The sequence below is a fragment of the Rhea americana genome, unplaced genomic scaffold (assembly GCF_003343005.1).
Source record: "Rhea americana isolate MKP2758 unplaced genomic scaffold, rheAme1 scaffold_39, whole genome shotgun sequence".
In the NCBI taxonomy this organism is placed as follows: Eukaryota; Metazoa; Chordata; class Aves; order Rheiformes; family Rheidae; genus Rhea; species Rhea americana.
The window spans coordinates 6,218,582-6,231,384 of NW_028186523.1; positions in this window are offsets into that span (position 1 = coordinate 6,218,582).

Below are 12,803 nucleotides of genomic sequence, written 5' to 3' on the forward strand. Positions count from 1 at the left end.
TTAATTTTTTTAATTKCATTGTGAAAATATAGGTTTCATTTTTATGATTATTAATATTCAATTTACCTTGGAGTTATATAAAATTTCCAAAGGTATAACTGAGTCTAGAACGTGGCAAAAGATGTGGGATGTTAAAAATTTTCATGTTTCTGATTGAAATGCACATTTTGCATTCTTATAAAAACTTTTACAGAAATTGGTTTATTATGTTTTTTAAAAATGGGTGCTTATTTTATGGTAATATAGCAGCAATAATTCAAAAATTTCCACTTCTGAATAAAGATTTCTCTTCATGCTTAAGGAGATCATACTAGTGACTATATTTGTAACATACATCAATGACTATATTTGTAATATATATCAATAGTCATTAATATTTCCTATCTCAAGATAGTTGATTCTTCTGAACAGATTTTTAAAAGGTTAAAAGCRAGAGATGCCTTTTTTACCTCATTTTTCAAAATTGAAAGAGATTGATGGAAAATCTATTTTCCTTTTATTCAATACCATTAAAGATTCAAACCTCTGAACATGTTCAAAGTCCTCCTTAAGCAAAATCCTAAACAAGTTTGTATGAGGCATAAAATTTGAATTTTATTCATAGGCAAATTTTTATCTGTGATGAATATATCATCAGCATTTTCTATTTTTTATATAAAATCCTATCACTTTTTAAGCAAAAGCAAGATATCTTCTAAATCTTGCTTTTCCGAACTGTGTCATTCTGACATATGTTACTTTCATATAAAAGATTTACTTGGAGCATTATGTGTCCATTGTCTTAAGTATACACAATAACTCTTCTTCAACAGATCTCAAAATATTTTAAGCCAGTATGCTTGTTTTATAGATGAGAAAATTAAGCCATGGGGAAGGTAACTGACTTGTCAATAGCAAACCAGCTAAAAGATTCAGGAAAAAATTACTATTCTCCTAATCCCACAGCCACAATTCTCACCACAAAGCTAAACTTTTGGAGATGGAAAAGGTTATTTTCAGAAGTCATCAAAAAACTAAAAATCATCTTACCCTTATTTCTGATATTAGTCTGCTTTATTTTTATCCTACAGAGAAAAAAAATTATCAGAGATTTATTAGTAAACCAAAAGAATATGTAATGCAAACGGACCACAAAGAGAGAGTTCTCAGACTCTTGCAAGAAGTGGCTCCTGTTCTTTCTTTACACCTCACATTGCCTTAAGTGTAAAGTAGCGGTTCTCAAACTGTGAACTTGACACCCTGGGGAAACTTTGATCTCCTGTAGGGAAGAATGCAAATAAGACAAGTGAAAATAGAAAAGAAATGCTTCTACCTTTTTTCTTGAATTTCTGTTATTTAGGACTTGAAGAAAACAGAAGCCATTTATGGTGTACTTTATTTCCCCCCTTAATTCATAGAGGATTAAAATCTGACAACTAAAAATCATAGGAATCCACCTTTATGTATATGTCTGCAATGTCAGGAAATATTTTAGGCTGTAGTCAAAACTAAAGCAGAGACAGACATAAAAAGTATGTCCATTTAATATTTTAATACATTATTGTCATCAAACAGTTAGGGAAAAGGGCGTAAAAATTGCTTTTGGGGTAGGTGAATAGCTCAATCTATTCTTTGAGTCTGTCTGGGGATTTGGGGAAGAGTCCCACTCCTAACACGGTCTTGGTAGCGGATAGGCTGCGAGAGCAATATCCATGTGAGAGAATTACACGAGGTGTTAAACCAACTAGAAGAAGTCACGAGGATCAGATGGCACTCATCCAAGGAACTCAGATATAAAACAGAAGTACGAAGGCGGATAGCGTTKCAAACAGCTGCTGGGGCAAGGGACCAGGGCATTACGCATCTCTAGTTCCTTGTGTTCCCACATGCAAAAAAGGGCTCTAGAGGGGATCCTAGGAACTGCAGACCATCGAGTTTAACACACTCCTTAGATGGGTGAGTCTATTAGGATGAGAATACTGAGTACATCCATAAAAAGGTATTTTGGGAAGAAGYAAAATGCATTCTCTGAAGGGAAATTGCTGCCTCACTGATTTGCTAGACCTCTGTGAGGATTTCAATTAGCACCTAGAAATTGGAAATGCAATGGAAATTATATAACTGGATTTTCGAAAAGCTTCTGATAGTGTTCCACACTCAGGTCTACTAAATAAATTGAGCTGTCACCAGGTTTGAGGAAAAGGTATTTTAAAGAAGATTGGAAGCAAAGATTAGAAAATAATTATTGTTTTCCAGGATAGAGAAGAGTCAGCAGTGAGGTCCTCCAGAGACCAGTCTTATTGAAATCTCATGACTTGGAGAAGGGAYGGTGCAGTACATCTACAAGCTTATGAATCATTTTAATCTCTTTCAGGTAGCCAAAAAGCCATACGAATGACAAAGTATTCCAAAAAGACCGACAAAATAAATTGTTGGGSTAAAAGATATCCTCAGTACTGGATTCTCAGTGGAGATAAACATAAGGTATTGTATTTAAGAAAAAAATAATTTAAATTGTGACACCATGAGGCTGAATTTGGAAGAAGTTAAGAAAGAGTAAAGGTGGAAAATTTTCTAAATAATTGGCTTAATGTGCCGCAGCAGAAACAAAAGTTGCCAGAAYGGAGTGTTGTCAGGACAGTCACTGAGAGCAAGACAGACAGCAGCATCTGCCTACTAAATAAAACTCACATGGATTTTATGCAATTCTAATCTCTGCGGCTCAAGAATGACATGATAAAGTCAGATAACATACAAAGGAGGACAGTTAAAATGGTCGAGGGAAYGAAGCTGCTTCAACGTGAGAAGGGACTAAAAAGGCTGTGACTCTTCAATTTGGAGAGGAGGAGACCAGGGGAGGAATAGTGGAAGGGATGAGTAAGGCACCTAATCCAGCCGATTTGGAACATGGCCATTTGGTCAAACTACTATTAAATTGGTTTAAAACATACAAAAGAAAGTAATTCTTTATATAGCGAGCTTTGTCACTTACAGGAAATTAGGGGAATAGACGATATTGACAAGTTTAAAAGGGATTAGGTAACTTCATGGACAACATATCTGTTATGGGTACTAAAACCGGTACAAACGGGTACAAATCAGAGAGAACAGGAATCATTTAACTGTCCTCAATAAAAAATCTCCTTTCTCTCTCCTATTCCAAGCAGCACCTGAATGTTAGGAAGGCAGTTCCTATAAGGAAATATCATAAAAATAATTGTATTAAAATGCGAACGGATGGAGATATGAGGACAAAATGTACAGGAATCATGATAGCAAAATAATAAATGAAATTATTATAATTAAGATACTATCATTTATTTTTTAAAATTTTACTCTTCATTTTTTGCTCTTYTCTAGCCGAAATGGACCGAAGACTGCTAATACTCCTAAGGCCCAGGTTATCACCCATCATAAAAGCAGGAAACTTCCATAAAAGAAATTTAGAGTTAGAATAAAATTTGAATGCAGTGCTCTGCCATACTCTATCCTAGGAGGACACAGGAGACTGGACTTGATGACCTGCCAAAGTTCCCCCCAGCCTGAATTATTCTACGATTCTACAATTTTCTTTGTTTTCTTCTGGTTCAACTGTGTAGTTTCAAAGCAGTTTACTGTAAAATAATGGAAGAGAAGAGCAGAAGACTGCCTCACTGAGGAAAAGCGTTTGGTGTTCCAAAACCATAACCAAAAAGTTGTTTTATATTATTTCTTCTTCGTTCCTTCGTTCATTCATTCCTTCCTCCCTCCCTCCCTCCTTTCCTTCCTTTCTTCCTCCCTCCCTTCCTCCCTCCTTTTCTTTCTTTCTTTCTTTCTTTCTTTTTACTTTAAATACGGATACTCAATACTCTGAATTATGTTCTGGACCTAGGAGCTTATCACAGTAAATATAGTGAAAAGTGAAATTTAGTCAGCGAAAGGACACTAAAATTGATATTGTACTTGCACACAGAGAGATGCTGAAAAAGTATCCCTTCTGAAATAGCAGATAATACTAGCTTGTACAAATAGACTCCATAGACTTCTCATGAGCTCAGGTGCAATACCTCTCAGAGCCCAAAGCACCATGTATCATTCTCCAATACAGCCACCACACTATATTGGATTTAAGCTTAGTCAAATGTATGTATTTACTATGAGACAGTTCTATGTATTATGAATCAGAAGTTACTTGCTTCTACAGAAAGGTATCAGGACCGATCTTTTAAATATATATCGTGTACATATTTGTACATATTTTGGAATCTAACTTTCCTGTTTATTAAAAAAAAGCTTTTTTGCCCAAGCTATTAATAATGTCAGATTATTCCTGAACTCCTAGTTGGAGTTAATCCTTGCAAACTTGCAAAAGGTTTTTATTGTTTTTGTATTAATCTGCTCTTTTTTTTAGTAAATGTCCTTGAGATTGATCATAGAGCCATCAAAATAAATGGGATTGCAGTAGCTCATTTATGCACAGGAAAAGAAAGGTATGTTATTGATCATTTGTGTCACCTGCTCATATTTAAAATGAAAAAGAAACAGGAAAAAAAAAATGAAACCCTCACCTTTTTAAATTTTCTCCTTTACTGTGCTTCTTGTATTTTTCGTGTTTCAAAAACTGCTCACCTAAAGTTTGAACAGAATTTGAAAAATATGATTCCTCTGCCCTAAATAAAAAGAAGTATATAGAACATAGTGATGATTTTGTCATTGGAACACTGTCCCAACCAAAGCTGCCTGAATATAATCCAACTGCAGAGGAACAAAAAAGGGAAAGATTAATCACTCAGAATTAAACTGTCTGATTGCGAAGATGGAATAAGATTTGATAAATGCTGGAGATATTTTACCTCTGGAAGACCATAAAAAAAGGGTTTCTATGAGCCTTTCATTCGTTCTCCTTTGCCCTTTACATGGCTTTTTATTTTCTTCCATTCAGTCATGGCTGGAAGCCAAAAGCTGTGGAAAGGGGGATGTGCTAGAATATAAATCCTCTGGCCTGCCTCCCAGAAAAAAAAAATGCATCCAGATCTGCATCCTTACCCAGACGCCCATCTGAGTTGTCTCTCTGAAAGCAAACTCTTACAGTGATGACTCATTTCTCACTGACCCCCAGTAACATGGGAGGAAAAAAAAAAGAAAAGAGAAGACTGCTAGTTTATCTTCTGGGTGATAAACTGACCTGTTCGTGTATCCCATCCTCATTACTGATGAGCAGAGAGCTGACCATGTGACTAGAAGAACAAGTAGGTCCTTGATATACTAGCTTTTCACAGGATGCCTGTGAGTCACCAACGCGATGCAGCCATGGAAATAACTCATGCAGCCAGTCACAGTCTTTGCAGACAGTAGACAAATATTAAGGCCATAGTGCAGGACATAAGGGAGATCATATCTGGAGCATGGTGTACAGTGCAGAAGCAGTCATAGCCGGGGGACACGGGAGGGAAGTCAAACTGGGACAGATTTAAAGTAAGGCTGCATCCCAGTAGGATGATGTGAGAACAAGCCAGGGAACCTGATTAGCGAACGTCTGCATTGAGCAATGAAGAGCAGTGCAGAAAGCCCTGAGCTGCCATGGACTTCATCTGCTCTGGAAGCACTACATCATGACATGGCGCTGATGGGCGGTATTTATTACCTTAAACTGCATTAAAGTGGATGAACTGCTTCTGGCCCTGAGCTTGTATTGCTGCATCACATCAGGTAGATGCATCAGCTGGAGTCAGCAATAGCTCAGGAATCTCTGCACCAAATTTCACTGCACTGCATAGACATGTTCTGCGTGAGCTTGGCTTGTGTATTCAGGCAAAATGAAAGCTATTAGGGCATATGATTGCTTGCTATAAATATATTGGGGAGGGGCAGGAGAAGAGAGGGACTGACACTAGGGATGAAAAGAACTATTTAAATTAGAGGATAATACTGGCACAAAATCAAATAGATAAATCAGTTACAGATAGGTTTAGGCTGGAAATTAGAAGGTGGTTTCAAACCAACAAAGAGCAGTGAAATTCTGGAAGGTCTTCCAACAAGAGTGGCAGAGCTAAAAAAAAAAAAGAAAAAGAAAAAAATAAATATTTATTACATTTAAGGGGAGGTTTGAAGATTTTGTGAAAGAGATTAAATGACATGATTGTCTGAGGAAGCAGAATAAGATTCAGTGACTCAGGATGTTCCTTTCAAATTTATATTCTTTTRTCCATTTTCCCACCATCTCACAAGCCACTTGGTCCTTCACAGTAGGTCATTATGATTCTGTAATTTACTGGGACAGCTCATATCTCTCTAACACTTCATCAGTATTAGGACCCTTCAGCTTCCTTATCTGGAACAGTTCTTTGCATAYTTCTGTGCAACTGAAGTATTCTAGCCACATGGATGGCACAGATTTAGACTTCTTTGCCTCYGAGTTTCCATTTTTACCACATTGTGAGATCCTGATTTTTCTTGTGAAATGATGAAGCACTTAACTTCCTGCTTCTTGCAAACTTTCATCTGTCTGAATTTGCATTCACCAGAATGTAAATTATTTATGATGTTGCTCCAGTCTAAGCCTTTGCTTTCCCCCAGAAAAGCATTGGTGAAATTGCATTAACAAATGCACAGCCACCACACTTTCTCCTTGCTTTAGTGAAGGGGCTTGACCTTTTTGAGACCATTCCTCTTCCCTCACTAACGTCTTGAAGCAAAGTAGAAAAAATGACATTTTGCTAAAAGGATTTTGTCTCTGTAAAAGGTGACAGTTTGGATCTGRCTGTATAAGAAGTTTATCTTTTGTCTTTCTGTTGAGATTCATGGTATTTGATAGAGCTTTTTGAAGGCTTTTTTAAAATCCCAGATTCTGGAGATAGCTTTACATAGTAACTTCAGCATTTAGTAAAAATCTTTATGGCCTTCAACTCTGTAGCAACAGAGTTTGAAATAGATGCTGGTTGCAATTTAGAAAATCCAGAAAAAATAGAAAGAAATTAAAATGCTATTATCTTCAATTGTCCCTGCAGGGCCAAATTAAGGAACATGGACTGTATGGAGTGCCACTGCCACTGTCACACACCCTGTGCCAGCTGCAATTATTTCTATGCTTTGTCATCTAGGGAAAAACAAACAAACAAAAAAACTCCTTTATGACTTTTCAAGCTTTAAATAATCTCTGCACTGGTGATTTAGAACTGTTACCAACTGTTACCAGTATTTTCAGTGCTTTGTTGAACTGGRTTCATAACTCCGGTGTAGCTTCCTTATTTTCCTATTCTGAATCTGCCAGGCAGTKGGCCCCTACATATTCTTACCTGTTTTGCAGTTTTGTGTTGATTAATTGCTAAAATGTGTCTACACACCTCAAAAGATGATGATGCAAATTGCCTTAGTCTAGCTTGAACCATGCTCAGGAAGGCTACATGAAGGCACTCTGCAGACCCTTCACTCTGGAAACAGAAGTAGGATGGGCACATCCATATGCATCTGTATTCAGTATGTGCCCCCTACTCGGACATTTCTTTGAAAGTAGTGACATTTCACTGAAAAACATATAGTTCAGTCTGTAAAAAAAGTGACTATCCCCTAGTATCTCCTAGATCTCTTGTATCTAAAGTTTTAATACTGTAGTTATTTTATTGCCTTAAATGGACTGGGCGATCAAAAAAAGCAAAAGAAAATAACTCTTATGAGTATGCTTATAATATTTTTTAAAGGTACACTCTGCCTTGCTTGAAGGGAGAATATGAACTGGATTCTTGTGTGCTCATCCACAAGATTTTCCACAGATCTTAGGCTCCTTGACATACTCAATGGCAGTAACTAATACTTGGAATACACAGGGATAGAAGACACTACTCTGGAGTAGCTATTAGATTTGYAGTGATTATTAGATGTTTTTACCTTGAATTCCTCGAACCACAAGGGAAATCCAAGAGAAACCTTGCAGGGAAGTGACCGGGCTGTCTCAGGCACCACAGAGCATTGGACCATGGCGAGGTTTGGGGAGGTGTGAGTTTAAGGTGAATTAATAGATTACAATATGGGGGTCTGCACATGCACTACAGATAGCAAAGGGAAGCAATAATTCTTTAGGTATGTAGATAACAAGGGAAGTAGTAATTCTTTAGGTATACAGATAACAAGGGAAGTAGTAATTCTTTATGAATACACAAGTCCCAGTTGATTCCTATGTGGTACAAGTCTAAGGGTGGTGACCTGCTGTTCCTTATGTGTTCTGCACATCTAGTGTTTTGGCAGCTGGAATAATTGATCAGTCAACRTGCTCCTGTCTCCTTGCCAATTTTTTGCTGTTTACCCACTACATCTAATAACATTAAAAAAGTAAGCAACTATCTCAAGTAACAGCTTTTGCTAAGAAGAGTAAAGCAGCCATGCACAACACCTTACTGTGCAAGTCGTTGGATTCCTGAAAAGCCAGACCAGCAAAGGAGAATGACACTCCTGCCAAGGGAAGATGCAGAGAGCAAATGGTTGCTGCTGGGTACTGGGAGGAGATTGTTCCTCCCAGCAGTAAGAGCATCTGCTGCCTGTTGCTCTCCCACTCTTTACTCTCCCACCATGGAATATTTGACACTGGGATCTGCCTTCTGGTCTAGTCCTTCCTCTCTCCATGACAGGAATAAACCTCCTTACCTTTTTGGAATAACAAAATTTTCTCCACAATACTAAGAAGTCTTATGCAGAGGCCTAAGCCATATCTGGCAAAGAGTGAAAGGGCAGCRCAGAAATTCTGCTCCAAGCCAGGTGATGGAGGTGCATTAAGGCACATAAAGGCTGTGTATAAAGTACATAACCAAGAATCTCTAATACTCTAGTAGAAATGTTAATGACAGCACATAGAGAGAACAATTTTTTTGTGTGTGTGATAAAGAAATGAAAGAACTTAGTCCTCTGTTTGTACTTACTTATGTTGGCCTTTTAAGGGAATTGTATTTGAAATATATTTCAAAATTAAAACCACCTGTTACTACTTCATAAACCAATGTAAGAATGGTAGTGTTAAATTACTGAAAAATAAATATTAGGGAACTCTACAAGTAAATCAGTGATGAGATGTGACTAYTATACTATGCTAACTTTTACTGATGAAATGCACAGGTACATGAATTACAATTCATTTTACATAATGGAAGAATAAATTACTGTAGGGGATGGAGAGCAAATAGTCATGGAACATAAATATCATGAATTTAATGRAACATATTCCAGGACTGTATGTTAAGAAACTTTGATAACATGAATTTTCATCTGAGGTCAAAAACTGTGGGGAAGATGCAAATGATGTTAGAGCATGAGTGATAATATTACTGGAGAAAATGACTGCTTTCAGAATAAATAAGCCCTATAGTTTTTTGTAAGTTGATGTTCCCAAGAGAAAATGTAGTTTCTATTTAAGTGGAATGGTCRCTGCAACAGCACACTTGTATGTTTGGAATGTATTTACCTTCAAGATTTTTCTAACCTCGAAATTTTCTAAGGCTCTCTTGACCTTTTTCTTTAAAATCATCTCTTACATATTTTTTTTTTTAATTACCGTAGGGAAAAAAAAATTGAGATACAAAAAACGAACTGAGATGAYGTCAGATAGGTTATGTCTGCTGAGCCACATAAGCTGAATGACATCTAGGAATGAGAGCTGAGGATTTTCTCGATACAAAGTGTTCATTACACTTTTAATTACATGAAATGTACTTCTCCTCCTCTACAAGAGGTGAAAAGGTTCAACTAGCTGAAAAGTTTGACCAGCAATAGGGACTTTCTTTAGTACAGAGGAAGGCAATGGCAGGCTGTCGGCCAAGGCAGTCCCAGCAGGGGCTGGGCTAGAGGTGGGAGCAGCACGTCAGAGCTCACTTGGCCTCTCCCCGCTGGGAGCAGGATAGAAGCGCAGAAGACTGCACTGCAGAGCCTCGCTCTAAGAGCTGGAAAAGTGCAAAGGTGCTGCATGGTAATGCCTTAAATAAAGCAAGGGCTTCCCCATCCTATTCTTGAGCATTTCTTCCCTCAGCTACATAGAAAGGCAAACAAATTTGAACTGAAATGTGCATACAAATATCTTTCTCATCATTATTTTATCATGTTAATACAAGCTAGTCCTTCTACATGCAAGGGACCAAGGCTAGTTTTGCTCTAGTAGTTCCAACACCCTTTGAGGCACTGCAGTGATGGACCAAAAAATACTGTCAAGCACTGCAATGTCAGGCCTAGGCTGATTCCATCTATTCTATTAAATGTCAATGGAATATTGGAAATGTCCAATTAAATGTCAGTGGTAGAATAATCTATTTGCTGTATGTGAACTACATAGCCATTGGAAAGAGAGAGMGATTTCCAAAACACCAGTCTGGTGGGTTGTTTGCTTTGTGGAGGTGAACATAATGGTTAGGAGTTGTGATGATTTCCATTAAATGATCAGATGAACTTGATGCTAGGAAATAATTTTACCCCCCTTCCCCCCCCACAGTTTCTTCAAATATTCCTTTTGATATCTCAGTCTGAYTTTCAACAATATAAAACTCATACACTGTATGACTGAATACAAAAGATTAGTTAAAAAAGTATTTATTTTCTATTATTTCTGTTGTGTTCCATTACAAAAAGAAACAWGACAAAACATAACAAAAACAAAACAGAAGATAGCATTTTATTAGTGACACATTAATGAGCTTAAATAACTAGATGACTTGTGTTTTCCACAAATACATATTACAAACAACCACAAAACCATAACTGAGAATGAAATAAATAATCTGAATAGTTTTTTCTTAATTTTTAATATTTATAAAATATATAGCACTTTCTTTTATATTTGTTGAGTCTTTTTTCTCCATAACAAATTAAAATTTATGACATATATTGCAAATATGCTAAGGGATAAGATAATTGAAAAATCAAAAGAGATATGAAATAGTAAATCAGCTAATGTTCATCAATTTATTATTGTATATCCAGATTGTGCATCTGCTGCAAAAATAGCCATTTCTTCAACTAATATACATATTTGTCTTTATAGTATTATAAGATTAAGTTTTTAAATGTAAAGCTGCATGGATTTTTGTGCCTAATATGTAACTTTTATTAATATATACTGAGTAGCTTCCATTAGTATATACTAATATATATACTCAGACACACATAGACACACACTATCTATTATATATTAGTATATACTGAATAATACAAGATTTTCTATGATATAAAGTTGGGATTCTTGTGGAGAAAATTGTTGAAAGTGAAGTATGTATATTATAGGACTGAAAGCTAATCAGATTATCTAAATGAGAGAGATAGTTTTACCTTGTCCAGAGTGTTTTAATAAACTAATGTACTGCAATAATATACAGAATCCAAATAGAAATTTCTTTTTATTCCAGTATCCCTATGTTTTTTTTTCTCAAAGATTCCAATACAATGTGAACTGCTGTTTCAGATAATCTTCCTGAAAATGGACATATTTTATAAAAAGCCAAGTATGCAGAATTTAATTGACCTTACAGACTTTATTCCAAGAAAATACTAAAAGTGCACTTAAGAACCCTTTTAATCAGGAAAGCATTAAAGCTTGACTTTAGTCCCTTTAATATTAACATTAATCACACACTCAAGCATTCTTCTGGTACAAGGATGCCCTGGCTGTGATGCTTGCTGCCCCCTGACAGTACTAGAGGTTTGCAGGCTCCCTTACACAGCTGAGGGAGTAGAGTTTTGCTAGAACAAAGATGGTCAGGCACAGGGGAAATATGTTTAGGGGCATAAGAGTGAATATTCAAGTATGTACTTGTGATAGGGAGAAAGATGTAGCAGAGCGAGGACTGATCGGCATGGAGCTACTTGTTTGTGGTCAAGCTCTTCCCCTTTGTGGAGCAGGGGAATCCATCAACCTTCATCGTCTGCATGGAGGAGTCACTCTGCAGTACAGGTGAGGGGCTACTCCGCTCAGCTTCAGGCATTAAACTCTGGGTTGCTCAACTGGGAAGCTCAGCTTATTCGGGATCCTTCAAGCATGTATGGTGCATCAGCAGGAGGAGCTATGCAGAGAAAARCTGCCAGTAGGCAGGACCCTGCATCCTCATCACCAGCGTTTCAGAGGGTTTTCCCTTTCCACTACCCTGRCTGCATGGGCTGAATGCCCACTAGGAGTTGGAATGCATCAGATGTGATTTTGGTTTCCTATCATCCTAAAAATCCTGGTTTGTGTGCYCTGAGCCTGCTCCCTGATATGAACTATAGCACAATGAGTGCCAACAGGCAGGGGGGTTACTTCAAAAGCACATTTCTGAGCCAAACAAAGTGCTGCTAATATAGCAGCACCTCTGCAGTCACTGGAGAGGAAGAATTCAATCTAAATTATGGTCCTGCCTTGAAGCTTCCTGCTGAGAACTTCAAGCTCTGTCTTACTCATCTAAGACAAGTACTTAAATTTAGGGAGCCTAATTGTCTTAGCAATATAAAAGGCAAAAAAAAAAGGGCAGCATCTTAAATGTGCATTAATACAAATGAAAGAATTAAAGGTGTGATTCAGGCTCATAATTGCCTGAAGCAGAGCATTTTAAAATCAACTTAAACTTTTTTATAGGCATTATGCTTTTCCAGACCTTGTAAGGAAATGGAAAGTGTGATACAATGATTACWTTTAAATATCAATAAATAAGCATTTTCTATAAGGTTCCTTGGGATCACCATAACAGAATGAAAACTGATGTTTTCGGCAAAGGGAATGCTATAGCTTATTTGGATACTGATTTGTAGCTACTGCCGAATTTTAAAGGATGAAATTTGTACGTTACAACACCTTCAGTCTTTTTAATTTTTGCTTGATGTAATATATATCTTAAGGCATGGAA